This window comes from Lonchura striata, chromosome Z (assembly GCF_050655825.1).
Source record: "Lonchura striata isolate lonStrDom1 chromosome Z, ASM5065582v1, whole genome shotgun sequence".
NCBI classification, from domain to species: Eukaryota; Metazoa; Chordata; class Aves; order Passeriformes; family Estrildidae; genus Lonchura; species Lonchura striata.
The window spans coordinates 59,985,015-60,007,089 of NC_140740.1; the positions used below are offsets into that span (position 1 = coordinate 59,985,015).

A 22,075-nucleotide genomic window follows, 5' to 3' on the forward strand; every position below is an offset into this window, starting at 1 on the left:
AGCTAGCATTTTAATCTCTTTTGCCTTCAACGTTTTAGTGTTGTCATGTGATTTAAAGATCTCTGAAATACAAAACCTGCACACACACAAAAAAGCCCATCAACTTTAAAAATGTTGAACTATGAAGTTTTTTGGTTGGCTGATGTTGCTAGAAGACTTTCTATGTAAGGAGCACTTATATAGGAAGCATAGCTTGCAGAGTTTTAGTTAGTAATGTTGGTGTTGAATCTTGAACATCCTTAATGAAAGGAAAGCTGCAGCAATTGCTTCATGGACTGGAACAGACTAAAAGCAAAAGGATTGATGCTAACTTCTGGATATTATTTTGTGTATGTCCTGTTGCACCAATAAACCCTCCATGTTCTGTTCTGGAGTAGTTTCCAAAATTCTGTTATTTATTATTATTTTATTTATTCTGTTGGTAAAGCCTAGATGTTTGTAGCTTTGAGTAATAATACTGCTAATGAGTTGAGGTTTTTTCTGCATCTGGAAGAATTTCTTCTTATGGAAAATATCCAACATACCTCTGTCCATGCACTAGCTGGTCATTGTCGTTGTGTGTGATGGGTCTGGTTTTGCATTAATTGGTTTTGCTTAATTCAGATGATACTGAAATCCTGGATGTTCTGCTTGGTCCTTGGGGCCAAATTGCCATATGCCTAGGCTGTAACAGTATTTGTAGCTGTTCAAAGTGCAACATACTATTGAGTGTTCACTAGGTCAGCAGTGGGGGACCTTATGTATTCTGGTATTCTGAACCATTTTGTGTAAGCCTTGAAGGCCTTTAAATGTGAACTTCAGTCTTAGTATATCTTATAACATGTATGCTGTCTGCTTAAATTATTCAGTGTCTGGAAGCTGTCAAAAAGATTGCACAGCCTGGCAGGGCTGAAGTCATAGTTTCCAAAATGGGTTTCTCTGCCACTGTAGGGGGAGTATTCTTTCATCAGGCTGGTAGGGGAAATTACCACAAGAGCGTTTTCTGATAACACAAGGTTGAAGAAGTTCTTTGGTGTAAAGGGGAACCACTATAATTTGTGGCTGGGAGGATGTGGCATCAAGGGCAGCGTGGTCTTTGCAGCAGGATTTAAAGTTGTGAATGCCCATTTTGTAACACCGCTGCAGTGGCTTCATCATGTTAGTTCCAAGCAGTAAACATTGAAATGCTGAACACCCACATCTACAGGGACACAAAACTGAGGTTTATAAACTAATAGTTCTGTAGTTTACATCAGCCTGTATGTGTACATGCGTGGGAAGCATGTGCTCCTCTTGTGCTTTTGGCCTTTAGGAATCCTTCTGCTACTCCTTTTTTTCCATCTGGAAATGGTTGCTCAGTGTGAAATAATTGAGATTGCTCAAAAGGTTTCCGCTATATAACCTGCTAATGCTGTGTTTTGCAGGTAATTAGTATTTTTTAAGAAAAACCCACAAGCCTGAGTAGCATTTATAAATATATTCATTCTAGCAAGCTGAATTGATCTGTGAACCAGCCACATACCTCTTACACAACTGAAGTGTGCACGCAGCTTAGAAGCTTATATATAAAATCAACAGGCAGAATTGTTTCACTTTAGGGGTAGTTATTTTTTTTTATAATAATTATGATGCAATGCTAAGCATATTGTCATGGCAGTGCTTTAATCATGTACTGCAGCTCCTAGCTGGCACCTGTAATGTCTACCAATAACAGAGAGTAAGCTATGAAAGGCCAGAGAAACTAGTTTTTAAATTTTTAGTAAAAGACCTGAATGAAATATAGGATCTTGTTGATAGATGTAAACTACTACTACTACTACTACTACTACTACTACTACTACTACTACTACTACTACTACTGCTAAAAAAAACATTGCAGACAGGTTGACTTTCAGGCATTTTTAATTCTGTCTTATATTGAGTTATCTTCCTTTTTAATCAAATGTTCTGCTTTCAGGCTAAGAGAATGAAATCAAGGGATTGTACCAGAATAAAACTGTAATCTAGTGTAGAACTTCACTGGAATTGTGAATGAAACTGTATTTCTGAACCCACTTCTTACATTTATTGTCTTTAAATCCTAATAATTTAGATTAAGGCATGTTCATGGTAGAACAAGTTGTTGATTTAATATAATTATTGGGAAAAAATATTTTTAATGTATTTCCAGGAATGAGGCTAAGACTGCAGGAGGGAGTAATTGGCAATTACTGTTACTGCCATCATGGCTTTTCTGATGTTGTCACTTCCTTAATTTAGACAAATCAATATTATGTCAGGAAACTGTTCAGTTCAGTTTTGTCAGTCTTCTCTTTCTGTGAAAAAATACATGTAAAAACAAATCTTACAGAACTGGTTAGAAAATTGCTTTCTTGACATCCATTTGCCTATGCACCTTTTGCCACAGACAACCTGTATGTGCTCTAACTAGCTTCCCTTACCTATCATCAAGATTGGGGCAGACTAAATTTTGTGACCTAGCAGTTTTTTAATGAAGTATGTTGTATACAAAATCTATATTTTCCTTGCAGAAATGTTGTATCTATAAATTTTCTCAAGAAGGTAGTAAAAGGTGCCGTAGTAAACTTTGTGCTAGTATTGAGCACAAATATGTATGGTATGTTGGTGTCTCATCTGTAGGATTTAATTGTGAAACCAAAACCTACAGTGATTTAGTGTTATTCTTTACCACAGTGTACTGAAATAGTTACCTTATAAAATGAGTATTAATTTTGGTTCTTTCTTGGTAGACAGTATTTGCCTAATGCAAATAGAGAGAGAGTGAGTGGGAGAAAGAAAAGATACTTTGCTGCAATGTGATACTCTTCTGTCATGCTAAATATGAAATAACACCAGTGACAGTGATTTGCTTTGCCAATGCAAATTATTTTCTAGCAGTAAAGTGGGAAATATATTTTTCTTTTTAAATTCCTTTTTCAAGTGAATTCTGTCATACTGCTAATGAAATGAAAAATGATTTTGATTCCATCTCTTGGAAAGACATGTTAAAGTAGGCATAAAGAATTAAATTTGTACTAAATTCTTTAATCTGTTTATTGCTTAATGGTTGTGTAAAGAGATAATTAGGATTGTGCATTTCTCTGAAATGGGATAAAATCCTGCTTTGATTCTGAAGTTTCTAATGTGGATTTTACTGAAGCTCTTTTTCAGATTAGCTCTTGGAAATTCAATTGTATCCAGAAAATCTGATCAATTTGTTTTGTCATCTTTATTTGTAGAGATAAAATGGTGGTTACTACAGTAATAAAGGTATTTTCCTAATACTGTGAACATGTCAAAAGGCAAACAGCAAAGCATTTTGTGTGTTTAGTGATGCTGGAAGGAGAGGCTGTTTTAAATGTCACCAATGGAAATATGTATGACTTTGGAAAATTTGTGGACATATAGATAGAAAGGACTATGTTTTCAAAGGATACAGGTACATGAAGGAACCATTTAAGTGTTAGTACTTGTTAGAACATTGGCCTGGGCTGAGCTTTTGTGCCTGTAGCTTAAAGGAAGTAAAATTTAAGAGTAAGCTACTCAGGTTTTACTTAAATACTGTTTCGGACATAAAAGCACAGAATCCTGAAATTATTTGTGTTGAAGGGACCCATGAAGATCACCTATATGTTGAAGTTGCCTTGACTTTATCTTGTCAGCAGAATCTCTATTTTAATTTGTGTGTTTGGAAAGTGTACACCATTAAAGAGTTAATGTCCGATATTGAATTCAGCAAACTTGAAAGTGTTTCTATAGGATGACTTCTGTCAGTTGGTAGTGTGTTCTGTGTGGAGCTTTTTGTCCTCAGTACTTCTGTGGGTTTGAGCTACAGTATGAGATATTATTTTATTTTTAAAGAGCACTCTTATTTGAGTGAACATGGAATGTTGAACTTAAAGAGTTACCTCCTCATTCAGTTTTGTGAGCTGTCCTAGCCCTGTGTTGGTACAGAACTTCATGTTAATTTTAGGTGTTGTTTAGTTCTCTAATGTTTGAGTTACTGCTATGATTTGTTTCAGGTATAGCAGATACAGGATTTGACATGTTCTTCTATTCAGGCAAGTAAAACCAAAGAGTTCATCTGCTCATCTGCATGGAATATTAGTAAATTAATAAACGTGAGTCTCCTGCCTATTTAGATGACCTATGATATATGAAGACCTGGCTGTGTCCTCATACCTTGCCATTTTTCTAATTTGAAAGAGCTCTAAGCCAAGCAAAGGTTACTTATAATTGGAACCAATCTTGTAAACAGAAGGGGAAGCTGAATATAGTTTTTTCTGAAACCGAGTACATGGGGGTACAAACACAGTGTGACTGGAGTGATTCGGGGAGCTGATTATGTGTAAAACTCCTGTAAGGTGTGGGGAGTCTGATGTAAATGCATGCTCTGCTTTGAATTGTAGTCTCACCTGTTGCCTTCCTCTCTATGTTCTGACATTAAAGATTTTGTCACTGGGGCACTGACTGGTAATTGAACAAGCAGAATGAGAAAGTGGCCTGCCTGTGTGCAGCTCCTGATGTGGTGGAGATGGGCAGCCCTGCAGGTGTTTATTGGGTTGTTTCTCTTGAGTGGAGCTGAAAGAAAGTGGCAGGGAGAGAAGAGAGGTGGACTTCTACTGTGCAGCTAGATGAGGAAGGGAAGAAACCAAAGCTGAAAAGTGCAAACATCAAACCTGTGCTCTAAATATGAAAGGAGAGAAGGAGGATGAGAGAAGCCTCAATAATCTCAAAGTCTAAATGCTGAAGAAAATTTTAGTACTGGGAAAAAGCAGAGACATGCAAATGGGTATTTTCTATATATTCCCTGTACTGTCTAAACTAGAGAGAAACAAGAACTTGTAAAAGAGTTTTAAACATATGCTTCAGTGACTGGTTAGTTGAAGGAATGAGATTGCTTCACCCTTCAAGTTGTGAGTATAACAGCACAATAGCCTGGTACATCCCCCAGGTGATATTGTGCCATGGTAATGTGTTATACATTTAGTTTAGTTGCTGTAGAAATTTCAGAATGTTTGGAAATCCTTCACAAAAGGCTTGACTATAAGACTTTATTTTGTGTAATTAAGGCAGTGCTGTAGGCAATGGGCATATTTGCAAGTTAAGAACTCTTGAAGTGATGCAGTAAAAAAGCAATTTTTTTTCTTCCCTTTTCTTCACCACTCTTGTATCTTAGACCTCTTATCTAACAGAGTAATTTTGAAATATCTGTCTTCAGTCTGAACATGTTCAGGTGTCTTTAAGAAACTTGAGTTATATGAGCTCATACAGCTGATTTATTTTGTTACAGCCTCTTATTCTAACACCGGGCATGCTTTTTTTTTTTTTCATCAGAGATTGACTGATGGTTTCTAATCACATCATGTTTTAATAAAGTTAGCAGAAAATTCAGTTGAAATTACAACTTTATATTGAATCAAGGAAGACAATTTCTGTACTGCTTAGTTGGGCACAGTAAGTGGTCACATACTACAATACTGTTCAGTGCTTACTGTGCCGCAGTTTTCAGAAGTAACCTTTTGAATTTTTGGCAGCACTAAATAACTTACAAGGAGTGCTTGGGGTAAATAAACAGGATACAGAGTTTCTCTAGGAAGATGAAATCACAGGATTGTGCTCAGTGAAAATATATTAATCTAATTTTTACCTTGAAGGCACAATATTCATTAAATAATTGAAACAGAAAAAACTGTGCAGGATGTTGTTAGGGTTTTATCCATGTATCCCTCAAGGATTATAAAATTAAGATGAAAGGTACTTAAGTGACCAGTGTGTAATCCATACATGATGATAGAATTTCAGGAAAATATTTGGTTGCAATTTTGTAACACAGTGATTCAGTCTAGAAAATGACACACTGATTCACACATGTAGATGCCTTTTTTTTTCTTTTTTTGGCTTTAACGTATATTTCTGTACATTCTGTAAAAGGATGGTAACAAGGCTTCATGGGTTTGTCAGTTAAAGTGAAAATTGCCCCTTTAGAAATATTATCCTACATGAGCATTATGCAAAGGAAAAACTGTAGCTCCCTTCTCATCCCTAGAAAAGAATAGAAATTACTCTGTATAAATTTCATTATCTGTAAAATATTAGGGCTGATTATAGCTGAATATGGAGTAATATCAAAAGCTTAGATATGTGAGTTTGAAGAATTTACCCTCAAAAGACATTTTTTCCCTGTTACTCAGAACTTCAGAAATCACATTGTAGTTTTTTGAATGGAAAAAGTAGGTTTAGTCTCCTGTGGAGTGGCCATGCTTTCATTATATTTCTCTTCTCTTCAAAATTCAAAACTCTCCAGTGGAGTGGCTTTCTAATGTCAAACATAAAGTGATTTTCTCCTGTACTGAAGGATGCCTCTAGATTTAAAGTTAAATGATACTTCTGTAATTGAATTGCCAAAGTTCTGTTTGAAGTCGAGCAGTTTCAGAGCCTGTCGCTCTTCTTAAAGGCACTGCATTGACTGTCCTGTCCTTCTCCTCCCAGGTTCATATACCATTGTGTTCTGTGTCTGCATAGAAGACCTGTAGCAAGGATCATAGTGACACTCAAACATGCCATCTTTTTTTTGAGAGGCAAAGTGGCAACAGGCTCCTAACTCTCCTAACAGGCTCCTACAAGCATAGTACTCTAACTCCTTTAGAGTACTATGCTTGTGGGGCCATATGTTCACATGGTTATTTTATTAACTAATTACTAATCAAATAATTTGCTTTGTTCTGTCGTTGACTAAAAAGGGCTGCTGCTGCACAACTTCCTTGGGTTAGTACTCTCTGGTAACTGCTGCATTCCTTCATAATTGTGTCCAATTTGAACTAGCAAAAATAGTTAGATAAGATGTATCTAAATATTCAACAATTTCCTGTTGCTTTAAGTAGAAGTTGAAGAATGTTTCTCAGAGGAAATAAGAAAGGAAGAGGCATCTCCTCACAGGAAACTTGCTGCTTAAGATAGGAAGTCAATTTTATATCTTGAACTTAAACATTTCAGCATTTTATCTAATTAAAAATGTTTTCATGTGATATGCAGGATGACTATGTTTCTTTCTCCTCCTTATTAGAAGTATTTTTTAAAAATAGATGTGAGCATAGTGGGGTGCTGGGGTGGGTGCTGGGGGTGGATGTTAATCAAGTGTGATATCATGCTGTGCCTCTTGCCCAGACACTGCCTTGCTTGCTTCTGCTGCTCTCCTTGCTGGAAATGCTGGCAACTATTTTGGCTTCCTTTGGTGCCTGGCTGGACCAGTGTTGAGTTTCGACTTCCCCCCTGGTAGGCAGCTCTCTCAGCATGGCACATTTATAATGCTTCAACTTAACACAACAGCTCCCAAGTCTCTCTAGGAAACAGTTGTGAGCTCTCCTCTCCAGGTGATTAACCTCTACGGAACCATCCCTGCCTGCTTCGCTTCTGCTTTTTGTCTTTCACTACAATTTTCCTGTATTGTTTTTAAATTAAGAGCTAAGAAAAAGCATATTTTTATTCACATTGTCATGTAGTACCAAGTGGCATATCTTCTTTGGTGTGGCATACAGTGTTAACCAAGTGAACTGCTGAGGAACTGTAGTGGCAGCAGCAGAAGATACTGTTGGTACTGCTGCTTAGAAGATATATTGATGTTCTGAGAATATATGTTTGTTGAGGAGATGAACAATAAGCTTATGCATATATCTAGGACTCAGCTTTCCTTATGTGTGCATTTCTTTGCCTGGGGAACTCTTCCAAAGAACAGAATAAACACCTTTCTGGCGACAGGCTAGAGTTCTGTGTGTTGTGTTTTGTTAGGATAGTTAAGGTATTGTTGGACCTATGGAGCAGTCCTTTTGCCACTAACATCCTTTTCGCATGTTCTTCTTAGACTTTTGCAATCTCAGCTGAGGTGATCCACAGCCAGCAGAGCTGATGTGCCAGCTCCTCTTATCCAGTGGACTTCAGTTTGAAAAACAGAAATAAAAAATGCCCCAGTGGTGTGAGAAGTTCCTGGGTCACTTGGTGTTCAGGCTGTAGTACAAACAAGAATAGTGTATTTCTGAAGCAAGGGCTGGCAACTACAAAGTAGGGTTTCTATTCATCAGCATTTTTGGGAAAATAATAAGCAGCATCAGATTTGGAATAGCATTGAATGCCTATAGAGCTTACTGCAGTTAACATAATTTTGCTGGTGATTGGAGCAATAGCCTTGTTTAAATGCAGGAAAACTGAAATGACTTTAGACATCTTAAGTAGTGCAATAGTTGTCGCTTGCTGTTCTAGAGAGTTGCATAGGCAGACATACTGTGTGCTTTGCACAGTTGGCATTAAACAGTTTTCTGTGTGGCTTATTGGAATTATCTCTGACTTAATCGGTTAATGGGGAAACAGCTCTTGGCTGCACAATTACATGTTAGAAGAGGTGCCTCTAAAAACTTCTTGCTTACTCTTCAGCTTCTTTAGAAGTCGCAGTGCAGATTCTTGTGCCTGTAGCCCTTCTAAAAATCTTTAGCATTTCAGAGAAGGCAAGTCCTGTAATACTGTCATCCTCAAGCTGATTTTTTGGGCTCCTTAGAGGAAACCTTCCAGCAGAACTTCAGGTAGATGGTAGTAAAAAAAACCAGCACAGCAGGAGAATTCTACAGAGTGTCTTGAAAAAAGTGAGTTTATCTTCCAGCTACATTAGAAGCCTTTTCTCCTTTTGTTTTGTATCCTGTTCTTGGGGATTGCTGGTTAATAATTCACATGTACTACAGTTACCAATTAAAGAAAAATTGAATTTGAAACAGCAGTAGGTTAAATTAAATATATTTGGGCATCAGTTATTTCTTTTATTGCTCAGGAAGGGAGTTTAATTATTTAAAAGTCCCTTCTTTATACGTTTTTATTTTACATGAGCAAAAATTACCAATGGCTAATTACCATTCCTGAGATATTTAACATTTTGAGGCTCTAAAACTTGGGACTAAAAACCAGAAAAAAATGAAGTCAACTCAAGATAAAAAAAAAGTGGTTTAGTTGGTTTGCATAAAACTGATGACAGTACTTACAAAACATTGTCAGAAATCAAATATTTAGCTTCAATGTGTGGTGTAAAATAGCATAGTAGATTGTGTGTACAGCAAAAATTGAGTTATTAAATATAAATGGAGAGAGTTTGAATTCTTACTTAGTCAAAAATAATGGCAAATGAATCTGTTCCTTCTGGAATACCTTGATTTGTCACCTGCTTCCACACCCCTTACAAGAAAATATGCAAGAACAAGAACAAAGTTCTTCATTGCATGGTACACATATTATTAGAGTTGATTTCGTTTACTTTTGGTTCACTTTCTCCTACTAGTTTGTGTTCCATAATTGGATGCATCAGTATCAATATGAGTCATGTTATGACTATTTGCCAGACTCTATAGGGGAAAAATAATACTTGTTTCTAAATGTCAGCTTGCAGAATTTCCTGTTTTGGTGAGAAGATACATCTTGTTGTCATGCATTGCTCTTTCTGATGGAATTCTCATAAGACAATTGCTTCTTTTTCCAGAAAATCTGTACTGATCAGGTAGTGAATGCTATTCAGTATTAAGAAATATTTTATCTGTTTTAGAAGGAAATGAATTTCTCACCTATGGCAATATAATGCAACAAAAGCAATGTTGGCTATGTTGAAAACAACAAAAAGAGTTAAATCATGTTGATTCTTAGTAGTCTGTTAACAAAGGTGAGATGATTATTGTTAGCTTTTTCTGCTTTTTCTCCTAAGTGTGACTTTTATCCTGATAGCGACCTTTGACTTCTTTCATTTACACATCTTGATCCCAGCATCATTGCAAGGTGTCTTTCATAAGCAGGACTGATACTCTAGAAGTGTTGCTGGTTGGACAGAGCAGAGGTGTCCAGCAGCAAATGTTTCCTTGTTAATCATGACCGGCTTTATATTTTAAATAACCTTGAGTGCTTCTGGTGAGTGTTTCCTAAAGGTTTCCATAGACTGGTGCAGGTAGCTTGATGACTTCAATGCATCTCTGTTCCTAGCATGTGCCCCCTTTATTGCAATTGGACATTTTCTGGTTTGTGATAGCTTTCTAAATGCCAATCTATACATACAGGTATTTAAATGACCTGTTAAATTTCACCTGTGATGCATCCCAGGATACTGAGGGAGGTGGCAGAAGAGCTCACCAAACCTCTCTCCACCATCTAGTAGTGGTCCTGGCTAACCAGGGGCATTAGAGATGACTGGAAGCTGGACGCTGTAACATCCATCCGTAAGAGGGGTTGGAAGGAGGATCTGAGGAACTACAGGCCAGTCAGCCTGACCTCAGTGTCCAGCAAAGTTATGGAACAGATAATCTTGAGTGTGATTGTACAGCACCTACAGGATAGCTGTAGGGGGTCAGACCCAGCCAGCAAGGATTTAGGAGGGGCAGGTTCTGCCTGACCCAGCCTGATCTGGTTTTATGACCAGGTGACCTGCCTGGTGGATGCAGGGAAGGATGTGGATACTGTCTACCTGGACTTTGGCAAAGCCTTTGTTACTTCCTACCACAGCATTCTGCTGGAGGAGCTGCCAGCCTAGGTCTTGGACAGAAGCACTCTTCAGTGGGTTAAGAACTGGCTGGATGGCCAGGCCCAGAGAGTGGTGGTGGATGGTGGTGCATCCAGTGGGTTTCTGGTTACCAGTGGTGTTCCCCAGGGATCTGTGTTGGGCCCAGTCCTGTTTAATATATTTTCTAATTATCTGGATGAGGGGATTGAGTCTGTCACAGTAAATTAGCAGAGGACACCAAGCTGGGTGTAAGTGTTGATCTTCTGGAGGGTAGGAGGGCTCTGCAGAGAGACCTGGACAGGCTGGGTAGATGGGCCGAGTCCAACAATCTGAGAATTAACAAGACCAAGTGCCAGGTCCTGCACTTTGGCCACAGCAATCCCTGAAGTGCTACAGGCTGGGGACAGAGTGGCTGGAGGGTGGCCAGGCAGAAAAGGACCTGAGGGTGCTGGTGACAGCAGCTGAACATGAGCCAGGGTGTGCCCAGGTGGCCAAGAAGGCCAATGGCATCCTGGCCTGGATCAGCAATGGTGTGGCAGCAGGACCAGGGCAGGGATTTGGCTTGGGTGAGGCTACACCTTGAATCCAAGTGGACCCTGTCTTAAGCTGCACCAGGGGAGGTCTAGGTCAGACATCAGGGAGTATTCCTTCATAGAAAGGAAGATTGAGCATTGGAATGGGCTTCCCAGGGAGGTGGTGATGTCACCATCCCTGGAGGCATTTAAAAAAACGACTGGATGTGACAGTTTATTGGCATGGCCTTGATGATGAGGTGATGTTAGGTCATAGATTGGACTTGATGATTTCAAAGTTCTTTTCCAGCCTACTTGATTCTGTGATTTTGTAAGATTTGCTCTCAATATTTAATCATGTGTAATAAACTTGCTTTTAAGGGCTTACAGTTAATGGCCATAAAATTTAACCAGAGAATATTTCCTTTTTTCATTAATTAGGGTCTTGATTAATTTGTTTATATTACCTTTTTATTTCTTGTAGTCCAATTTTATAAATATCTTCTTTATCATCCTCCTGGTAAAAAAATAATTCTATGAGATTAAGAAAATTCACTTGTGCGATTTAAAATATTTGAATTCTGCTGCATTGGTGGAAAGAATACCAAAGACATTATTAAAGTATTACTTACATTTATATTACTGACAGTTTTTTCATTACCAAAAAACCAAAAAAATTGCCTCTTTTTTACAGACTTGATGGTAAGTTGCAAGAGAGATTGAACTATAACATCAGAGATTTTTGTAAAAAATGCCAATATTTTGCCTTGGAATACTGACAGAGAACTTGTGCTTGAAGTCAGTTTGATTCTCCGAATGTTATGATGGGGGAAGTTAATTTTAATGAATTTTCATGTTGTAATATCTGCATTTTCATACCATTCCCTATGTAGGCTTTCAAATTGTGTATGTGATTAAAAGCAAATATCAGTTGAATCAGTGTTGATTTGATATTTCTCATAATAGTTTTATGTTTTGATTTTGCCATAATTTGATACACATCAGAGAGAACAGAAACTGTTCTTTTATTGTGATTGGAGCACATGAGATCTGGGAAGCTGCATCTGATAAATTCATGTCATTCATATGACATTTCTTAGTAGTAAATTCTAGGAAAATAGTGGGTTCTGCTATGCAGAGATGCAGACAAGCTTGTTGTCTTTACAGAATACTAATGAAATTACCTGGATGTTTTATAGTGTTCATAAGCTGAACTGTCAGTGGATTTTTTTTTTAATATGACACACTCTGGGTCTGTTAAGGAATAAATTTACCTGTAAAAGTGCAGCTAGCTTCAAATTATTTTTATTGCAGGAGGTGTTCTTTTGTCTTGGCTGCAAGCACGTCATGCATTCTGCTTATGTTGTTAGGCCTTGCTTTCCATCTTGAATAACGTTGCTAAGTAATGTAGTTTTTCTGGAGAAGGTTATGTCTTCACACAACTTAAATTATTGGTCATTAAGCATGGTTATTGTCTTTATGGGAAACTTTTAAATGCTGCATGAAAGGAGAAAAACAAAATTACTGAATATAGACTGTATTATCTTTGTACCAGATTTTCTAGATTTTTAGACATTATTGAATAAGAAAGGTCTTGCAAATTCCTTTCGTAATGATTCAGTCAATGTAAAACCCATGACTTGAAATGTATTTTTCTCATCTCTTTTATTCTGCAACTCTGTTCTGTAAAATAAACAGACTAGCAAAGGGTAATGCAGTGGGTCACTAGCTAACATCAAGGAACATTCCTGATTAGCCTGAAGCAGTTTGTTTATAAGTAGCTGATGTCTGAGTAAATAGTATGTAACCAAAGAGTTTTAAAAGCCTTTAGTGGGACGGTAGTGGTAGTTTTTAGTGCTTTCTTTGATCAAACCAGGGATTTTTTTTCCCTGCTGACATGCTGACCTTCAGTTCATGAGTTTCTTTATTTCCTTTCCTTCTGCTTTGCTCCCTTACAGAAGAAAAAGCAAACAAAAGTCCACCAAACACAAAACCATTCCTGCTGCCCAAAACCCAATAACCCTCACCCCCCTCCCAAACCCCCCAAAACACCAAACCCCACCAAAACAGAAAGTCAAACAAAAGAAAACCCCAGAAAATCAAACCCAAAGTTACTGCTGCAGTCACTTGGTTTACAGGAGTCTGCCATAAGAGGTAAGTAATTTAAGATGTTGCCATAGCTGTTCTAAGAAGTCATCTTGGTAAGAAGTTAATCATCAGCACTTAGGAGGAGGATGTGCTTTCAGTTTCTGACATGAGGCAAACTTTGACATTTTCAGTGATTTTTTTTTTTCAGTTTTTCCTAAGTGTGTGTTTGGAAAAATTACTTTCAAGTTTAAAAACCTATCATAAAACATTAAGCAATGGGTGGGAGTCTGCCTGGAAAGGTGCTTGTCCATGGTGTCCCCTCTCAGCTAAGCTTCAAAACAAAAATTCGTCATGCTGTAGTTTCCTGGTCACTTGCAAGTTTTGCATGGTGTATTGGAATTTAGCCCACATCGCTATCCCAAGCTTTGTTTCACTTGGAAGTGGCAACTGTGGTGGTTCTGTGGAAAGATGAGGGCTCCCTCAACACTCCCACCAACCCTGGTTTTGGAACTATGGGTGCTATTCGCTATGGGTGAACTGCAGTGTGCACCAGGGACATAGCCCTAGGGGAGATGGTTCACAGAAGCTTCAAAATTTTCTCTGCTTAAGGCATCATTTAGATGAGTCTGGGAAGGGCAGTGGGCAATCTTAATTCAGTCAGTCTTGAGTGTTTTTTTTGATAATTGCTTTTGCTGAGCAGTGGTTTAGTGATGGTAAAAGTCTGGGAGTAGAAGGCAGGGCTTGATGACTGAGACTTACTTCCTGACCTGATTTTTTTTTCTTTTTTTTTTTTCCCAACTTTGTAATTTTGTCTTTTCCTGCTGCTGTCACTGCTCTGCCTTTCTTACGCTGCATCAACCATGCTGCCTTTATGTTTTCTGTACTTGACACAGACTGGAAATGCAGATTTTCTTATGAGTAAATAGGAAGAGGACAGAGTTGGGGTGAAGAAAAAATCCATGCAGAAAGATTTTGGTCATCCTTACCACCTCACCCTCTGCTTTTAAGGGTGGGGCAGAAAAGATGGTATTTTCTTTTAGACTTCATAGTAACTAAGGAAGGACTGTCTTTGGAATGCACAAGAACGACATATATTTCAACCTAGTACAATCAGATAAAAAAACTGATTACCATTCAGAAAATTGAAATAAATTCCTTTAAGTAATACAGCCATGATATATAATGAATTACACTAATGTGAATATTAATATGCAACAGTAAGCAAGATAATTTTAAAATATAACAATGGATGTTATTCTTTTGAGACTCTGGAAACAAGATGGACTTTCCCCAAGACATATTTGTAATTGTGGTATATACAGACTTTAGAAAACTGAAACATTGTAATTGCATGTAAGGAGTATGTAATTATATGTTCTTTGTACCCCTAACTTAAAAGCTTGGATGTAATTGTAGTCCTGTTTGTTAATGATATAGGTATTTGAAAATCAATCAATGGTCAAATGGTCAAAATCTGGTAAAAGCAGTGCCCTTGGCACATGGAAATGTGTGTCCACTCCTGGATTTTGGTGAGTGCACATGAGCTTGACATGTATTGGGTGCCCTGTAAAGCAGGGTCGTGTTTCTAAGATTAAAGTACACAAACTGTGTTAACTCATTGTCATATGCTTTGGTAGTACCCCAGTGTTTTTATGTAGACAGAGTCTCTTGACAGTTTGTGTCACTTCAGCTGGATTCCCCATTCTGCCTCTAGTAGAAGCGCCCCAGGTAAATATTCCTGCTCTTGTCATGACTTTTGTCATTTGCTTTTCTGATGTCCCTTAGGCTTTGCTATTTTTCTGAGAATTTCAGGATTTTCCCAGGGTTCAGTTACTGCTTCTTTGCAATTTGATACTCTAGTTAAGCCCTTAAGTAGCACTGCTTTTTTCTGTCTTTTGATCAGGAAAGTTCCTTCTTCCATGAGCTGGTGCTTTGTTTTCAAGCTCCTCCTGTGTGAGTCAGCAGGCTTTTTCTCTGGAAACCTGTTTTAGTACTACATTTCCTTGTTCCCTCTTAAGAGGCTCCATTACTTCAGATCCAACTTCTTAATGGAGAAAGTAATTTAATGAAAATAAGATTTTATCTGGTGAAAAATTTTGATTTTGGTAGTAAAGAAATGACCAATTTAAAATGAAGTCAGTTCCTTTCTTTAGCATGTGTGTGGGTGTCCAGATGATAAAACTGAAATCTTGGATCATATTTGATAAACTTATTACATGGACATTAGATGGACAGAATTAGAAACTAAGTATAAATAGTCAGACAATTTAATAACAATTTGTCTGCTGTTGTACAGTTGTTTCTTACTAGATGTTCTTAGTGATGCCGTACTTCCTTAGTTCATCCTTGTGTCAGCAGTGCTGTCAGTGTTGCAGTTTTATCTTTCAGTCCTTTAGTGGATAATGTGTGGATTGTTTTCATAAGCAAATCAGAAAAGAGAACTACTATGATACTATATTGTTTGTTTGTTTTGGTTTTGTTTTTGTTTGGTTTCTCTGGTTACCAATCTAAGCACATTAATTGGTGATTATTTTCCTTCCCCCTCAAGATGAAACAGTCTAAGACCAGAACTATAGAACTACTTACTTAAAAAAACAACATGACAAGTAATTTCTAAAGTTATTAAAATTTCTAAAGTTATTAAAAAACAATATAGCAAGTAATTTTCCCATTCTTTGGATTTCCGGTATTCTTTCCCCAAAAAGGAAGGAAACCTTCCTTTTGGAAACCTGCCTTCTTTCCCAGATTAGTCGTTATCCAGTGAAGTTCTTGTATTTCCTTTTTTAGAGAAAGTTTTTTAGCCAGAATATAGTTGTTACTTTTCAATTTTTAGCTTTTTCTGCCATCATGCCAATTCTAGATACTGTAATGAAATCTTACATAGAAATAATAAATCATATGTAGAATGCCTCCAAAGTGGTAAACAATGACAAAACCTGCAACTCATAATATTTTGGCTTCAAGTCACACTTTACATATATAAAATAAATATTAAAAAATTATACATGAGATAAATGTTATTTTCCATTTGGAAACTGAGTTAATAGCATATCATTTACAAAGTAATAAATCTACTTTCAGATTAATTTTTTTTTTTAAAAAGCTGCACATTTGTTAGGCACTTTCACTGTGATTAGCCTTTGTTGTTATTTTAAGGACCTTAAAGAATGCCAGTATTAAAACCCACCAGTTTTAATCAGACTAAACAGTTCTGTCTTCCTCTCCTGTAATCATTAGAAAATCTTAATTTGTTTGAGAAAGAGCAAAGTGGCCTTTATTAATTTGATCAGTGCTCAGGGTTATGCTTGTCAGCTGAATAAACATGAAAAGAAAAATATATTTATCTCCTAGTGGCTTTTCTTGGAATTTGAGTGGGGTTGTTGCACTGTTCATTCCAGAGCAAAATAGGTCAACCGTCTTAAATATCCTTTTCTTTTGCACAACTCCAATAGTACTAAGAAATCATGTTCCTGAAAATTAAATAAAGTACTGGATTTCCTATTAGTTGGGCAACAAGCTTAAGTCTGCAAAAATAAAATAAGCCCTACCTTCTGAATTTGTCTGGTAATCGGGTAGTACTGTTCCAGTTAATGAAAAGTTAAAATACTTCAAAGTGGTAAATTCCTGTGGCTTTTAGCATCTGATCTCACTTGCAGAAGTGAGTAAACCCAGAGATCAAAGAGAACTGTCATACATTGATCTTTCTTTCTGAGACTCTGCTTTTATAAATCCATAATGTTATAGAATGGGAAATGCAAAGCAAAACATATCCCCTAGATGCACATTAGCTTCAGTTGTGCTAGTAACAGTGATTGGAAACCTGCTCTCTGTCTGTGAGTCACTGTCTTAGGTGTCATTTTTTATTTATTTTTTCCTCTTAACCCATTCTGGCTCTATATGTGTTAGTATGTATTTGAGGTGTATACATTTATAAGTAAAATTTTACATGGCTAGCCCCCTCCCCATTCCTTGTTAACAGAAGAATGTCCACTTTTACCCAGGAGATATATATATATATATACACACACACACACACACACACACACACACACACACACACATACTCCTGTATATATTTGTATGTGTGTGTGTGTATGTGTATATATCTATCTGAGGCAATAGGTAAGGAATGATTAATTAACTGCACGAATCTGCAAGTGTGGCCATTTTTTCAAATAATGAATGATTTTGCCATTTCATGATTAAAATTCAGAGAAGATGATGTAATAGTAAAGATGTGCTAAAGGTACTTAAACATCATGCACAAATCTAGGCCATTTTTAGAGAGTTTATGATGTAAATTATTATCTTTTTCAGTGTGTATGCAAATTAGCTGCTTCTAGGGGCTGTGTTTCTTCTTTGACTTTGATCTGAAACAAGGAAATACTGATTGAAGTAGAAGAAAAATAGTGTACATAGTAGAATGAAAAATGCTTCTGTGCTTAATTCTGCTTTATGCTGTGCATCAGCAAGGGTACAGGGTTTTTTTAAAGATTTAAAAATAATACTTTCTGTGCTAACCTTCCTTCCGTCTTTCTGTGTAAGATGTCAAGATATAATTTCTTGAGCAAAAAGTTATTTTGTAATTATACCAGTGTGAGATTTTTTTTGTTTGCTTGAGGCTTCAATATCAAATGGATTTATAGTATAGGAATATATATTTGTAGGTGTTCGGATCTGAATTAGAATCCTTTCGCCTTGAGCATTTCAGGTCTTCCATGTTGGCTATTTAATATTTTGAATTTAACTAAATTCAAAATTTTGAGTGGTGCAGCTCTTTGCAGTATAAAGGGAGAGGGGTTTTGAAGGATGGAAGAAAATTTTCTCTCATAAGGAATATTTCTTTGTTGTTGGAACTCAAAATGTCCCTCAGACATTTTTGGAGGTTCCAGGCCTTGGTCAGAAGCATTTTAGACCCTGGCAGGCAGCTGGAAACAGCTGTGATTTTGAGTTTGAGCCATGGAGTTGAGTTACCAACTTTGAAGGTGGAACAAGCAGTCACAAAGGGTATGTGATAGTATTGTAGAAGTAGTTACAAAGTAGAGGGGAAAAATTTTTAGTATTGTACGGGGTGGGGGGGGGTGGGGGGGGTAAGCACCTGTAAAGGGGGGGTTTTACTTTGTACATGGGGGTCAGAAGTTTTAAGATGGAGAAAAGTGGGCTGATCCTGTTCTTCCTCCTCCTTCTTCCTTGCCTCCATGTTCTTAGTGATGCTGGCACTTATGGATTGGTTTAGAGTAGAAAAGCATCTTGTAACACAGGTTGTAGGTATTGGGGGAAAACTGTAAGCATATAACACGTAATATATCATATAAAAGATAGCAGCAGCCCTAGGCGGGGAGAGAGAAGAAGAAGACAGCAGACAGAGAGGATGTCAGGGTGTGTGTGTGTCTCTGCCCAGGCCGCTGATCAAACAGCCGCAGCCCGAGAAGACAATCTTTTAGATAACTCACAATAAACTCCCTTGAGACAGAACAACAAGAGGCTGCGGAGTCTTTCTTTGGAAGCACGGGTTGGAGGAGAGACTTCACCACCACACGAGACCCCTGAACCAGGCCAGGGGTTCTCACACTTTGTGTCTTTGATGTTCTGTATCTGTTTGGGTGCTTGCCCTGCCCAGTGTGGCAGCACATGTCAGTGTGTTCGGCTGTTAACACAAAAGCTGATGGATGCAAGAATCATAATTATGAGCCATAAACCACCTTTGTAACTCCAGCAGTGCTGTGTGAACTAGTAACTAAGTGACCCTAAGTTCAAGCAATTGTAGTGGTCTTGTTGTCTAAAATGTTGGCATAAGGTCCTGACATATCCTAGGTATTCGCTTTTCTAATGTTTTTTTTTACTGAATCTGAGTGAAGTGAAATGTAAGGCCTAAGTAACATATTCTATCAGTTAGGGTCCTGATGATAAATGGGTAGTGTTGTTTTGAGGCAGTGATGCTATAGTGGCCTGTTCTGGTAAGTTTTTGGGCACCATGTTGAATTTGCAATTTGGACTTCTATATACCGATTTCAGGAGCTTTGTGTCATCTGGACAATGTAGGCTTTCCTCTCTTTAAGATTTTTGAGCAGGGGTTGATGTGAGCAGGTTCATATTTTCTTGGAAAGGAAACAGCTTATGCCTGACTCATGGATGAGCTTGTAGTTGATAGCAAAGAATAGCTTTCAGCTTCTCTGCTCCTTCAGGCAAGCTGCTCTTAAAGGTAGGGTAGAAACTATTGGGGAATTCATTTTTCATAAGGCAAGAAAGAGAGACATGGAGATCTTCCCCAGAAAGAGTTGACTCTGGTTGTATAAATCCAGTGTTTCAAAACTGTAAAAAGTGATCAAATATTTTCATGAAAAAGCTGAGTCTTAGTATTTAAAGTTGATTTGTAAGAGTTTTATGCTTGCACTTCACAGCTACAAGGTAGAATACTGAGCTTCATTTTTCACCATGTTTGTACCATGGCTTAGCAATTGTAGTTTGTCCTATGCTCTATTCTAACTAAAGTTTATTTCTGGTCTCTAAATATGTAGAGGTAAACCTACGTAGAGGTGGCACTACTTAAACCTGTATGATAGTGAAGCAAACATGAGGTCAGCATTAGTAGACCAGCACGCTTTATGAATATGATTTTTCTTTTCTTGTCTGTAATGTGAAGTTTCAAAAGCTCTCCACTTTTTGGTTGGTGGAGTCCGTAACAGTATGGCTTGGTCTGTTCAGAGAGTTGATCTTTGTATGCCTGATGGCATATCCCAAAATACTGGCTGAGCTTCTTTCTTAATAAATGAAGCCCTAAATGTTGTGGCCTTTAAACTGCTGTGAACTTAGGAGGGAGAATGAAGCCCTAAATGTTGTGGCCTTTAAACTGCTGTGAACCTAGGAGGGAGACTGCCCATGGAATTTGCTATCTAAATGCCAAGCTGTCTTCAGCTGTCATGGAATATGAAAGTGCAGCAGTTTTCTTCCCTAGCAGAAATTCAGGGGAACTCTCCAAAAAGTGGATAAGAATAAGTTTAATGAACAATTTTTTTCCCCTAAAACCTTGCAGACTTCTTCTGACTTGGATTTAGGACTTTGACAATGAAAGTAATAAAGGCATGCCTTCAAGATGTGGGAAAGGAGCCTTGTTGAATTTTAAGGGTCTTTTTTTCATGTACTAAACTCCCTCATTATAGTTGGTGCCATCCTTAAGTATTATCTTTCACTTACTGTGATCTGAATTTTCCATTATATAATCTTCTGAAGACTCTTGGTGAGATGTTGAAGTAAGACCTGATAGCACTACTGCAGACTCCCTTCTGTTTGCACTACATGTCTTTGGGAAGAATGTGGACTAGTCCTGCAAAGATCTGTTAGAACAGAGTCTAGTGTAATCCACAGCCCGGGGATGAATATGTACCTCCTTGAGCTGCCTTTTGGACACATCATACAATGTAGAATTTCTCCTGATGTTAATTACTGGCTTAAATGAGAGGAGGAAGTGAGTGGATAAGTTGAGAATTTTATCCTTTGTTTCTTTCATTCGTTGAAGTCTGTATGTCTTGGGGGGAGGCAGCTGTCCAGTCTGTACTATCTGTGTTGATGTTGACAGAAAAATCTCAAAGTGCCTGATCAGCAGAGAATGTCTGCATTTAATTCATTTAATTCATGTATTTAATTCAGCACAATAACTTTTCTTACATTCAGAGCTTAAGACTGTTTCAGTCAATAAAATTCTCCCCTGTCTCATCTAAAAGACAACTGCACAAACAACAGCAAGCTCTTCCAGCTTGTTCCAAGGTTCCATCTTGGAAAGCCATCTGACTCCAGAAAAGGAAAGGATTCCCGCTTCTCCAGACAAGATGAAAGAGTAAAGAAAAATAGGCAACTGGACATGAGCCTAATGGATGCTTTACCAATTGCTGAGCATGTTCAGTAAGTCACTGAACAACCTACCACAACTGACGTTACTAGAGAAGGGGAGATCTTTCCCTCCCTTCTAATTGTCTCACAGCAGAGCAGGAAAACCAAGCCCAGATAGTACAGAATGGACAGCTGCCTCCCCCCAAGACATACAGACTTGGACGAATGAAAGAAACAAAGGATAAAATGGTCAACTTATCCACTCACTTCCTCCTCTCATTTAAGCCAGTAATTGTCTTTAGTAGTGATACTAACTACACATACTTCTGTTGTGAGGACACACATCCATCTGTTAGCTGGCATGGACTGCAGCCTCAGATGTTCAACATCTCAGGGTATCTTTCAGCAGTGTGTTCCTGAATATTTCTAGAACCTTAACTAAATGAGGAGATGCAATGTTTTATGCTTCATTCTAAAAATATGTGGTTTACCAGTAGTGCATAATGAGTTGCATACCTGGAGGTCATTGTCCTGGAGATAAAACACCTGGCAGTGCCAGTCATCTTATGAGAGCAGAAAAGAGAAGCATATCTGCAATACAAACTTGAGAACAATGAAGACACAATGATAATATAAAAGTATAAAAGGAATTAGTAAACATTAGGAGGTTTGTGTTGCTCCATTCTTCTTTGCCTAACAGTGGCCTCGAGCTGCTTCCTTTCTTGTACTTAGACCTGTAAATTAATTTAACTTTTGTAGTTAAGGGAAGGAGCTTCCACTGTGGAAGCATAGCAGCTACTTGTGAAGAAATGTGCCAAAGAACATGGATATAATAGTGAATCCTGACTGAAGCTAAGATGCCTGTAAAGGGAGACAGATGAACTTGAATTGGGCAAGCAGGTAAAGGATGGAATTGCCTTTTTACTCTTGCTGATTCCTCTTTGCTTTCTCTATGCACCTGAGAAGTTTCTCCCCTGCCTGCCACTTCGGGGAAGGTATGAGTATGGAAACTCTGAACCAGGAGTCTGAGCTAAGGTTTTAGGAACTTTTAAAGATTGCTATTTTTACAGAGAAATTAGCTATTTTGCTATTGTTACAGAGAAAATATATGTGTTAGTTTTCGTTTGCTGCTTGAGTCAGGATTTCTAAC

At 37.7% G+C, this 22,075-nt stretch overlaps 1 protein-coding gene across 14 annotated transcripts in view; it reads left to right on the forward strand.

Annotated features, from left to right (window-relative positions):
* The window catches only part of MAST4 (microtubule associated serine/threonine kinase family member 4), a 278,614-nt gene that overhangs the window by 27,051 nt on the left and 229,488 nt on the right, over positions 1-22,075 (forward strand). Inside the window, exon 1 of one of the 14 annotated variants that reach the window (XM_085566688.1) lies at positions 7,270-13,164. The exons of the other annotated variants lie outside the window; for them this stretch is intronic. The gene's annotated coding sequence lies outside the window, so the exon portion shown is untranslated. Of the gene's footprint in view, positions 1-7,269; positions 13,165-22,075 lie in introns of those variants that run through there. 14 annotated transcript variants of the gene reach the window in all.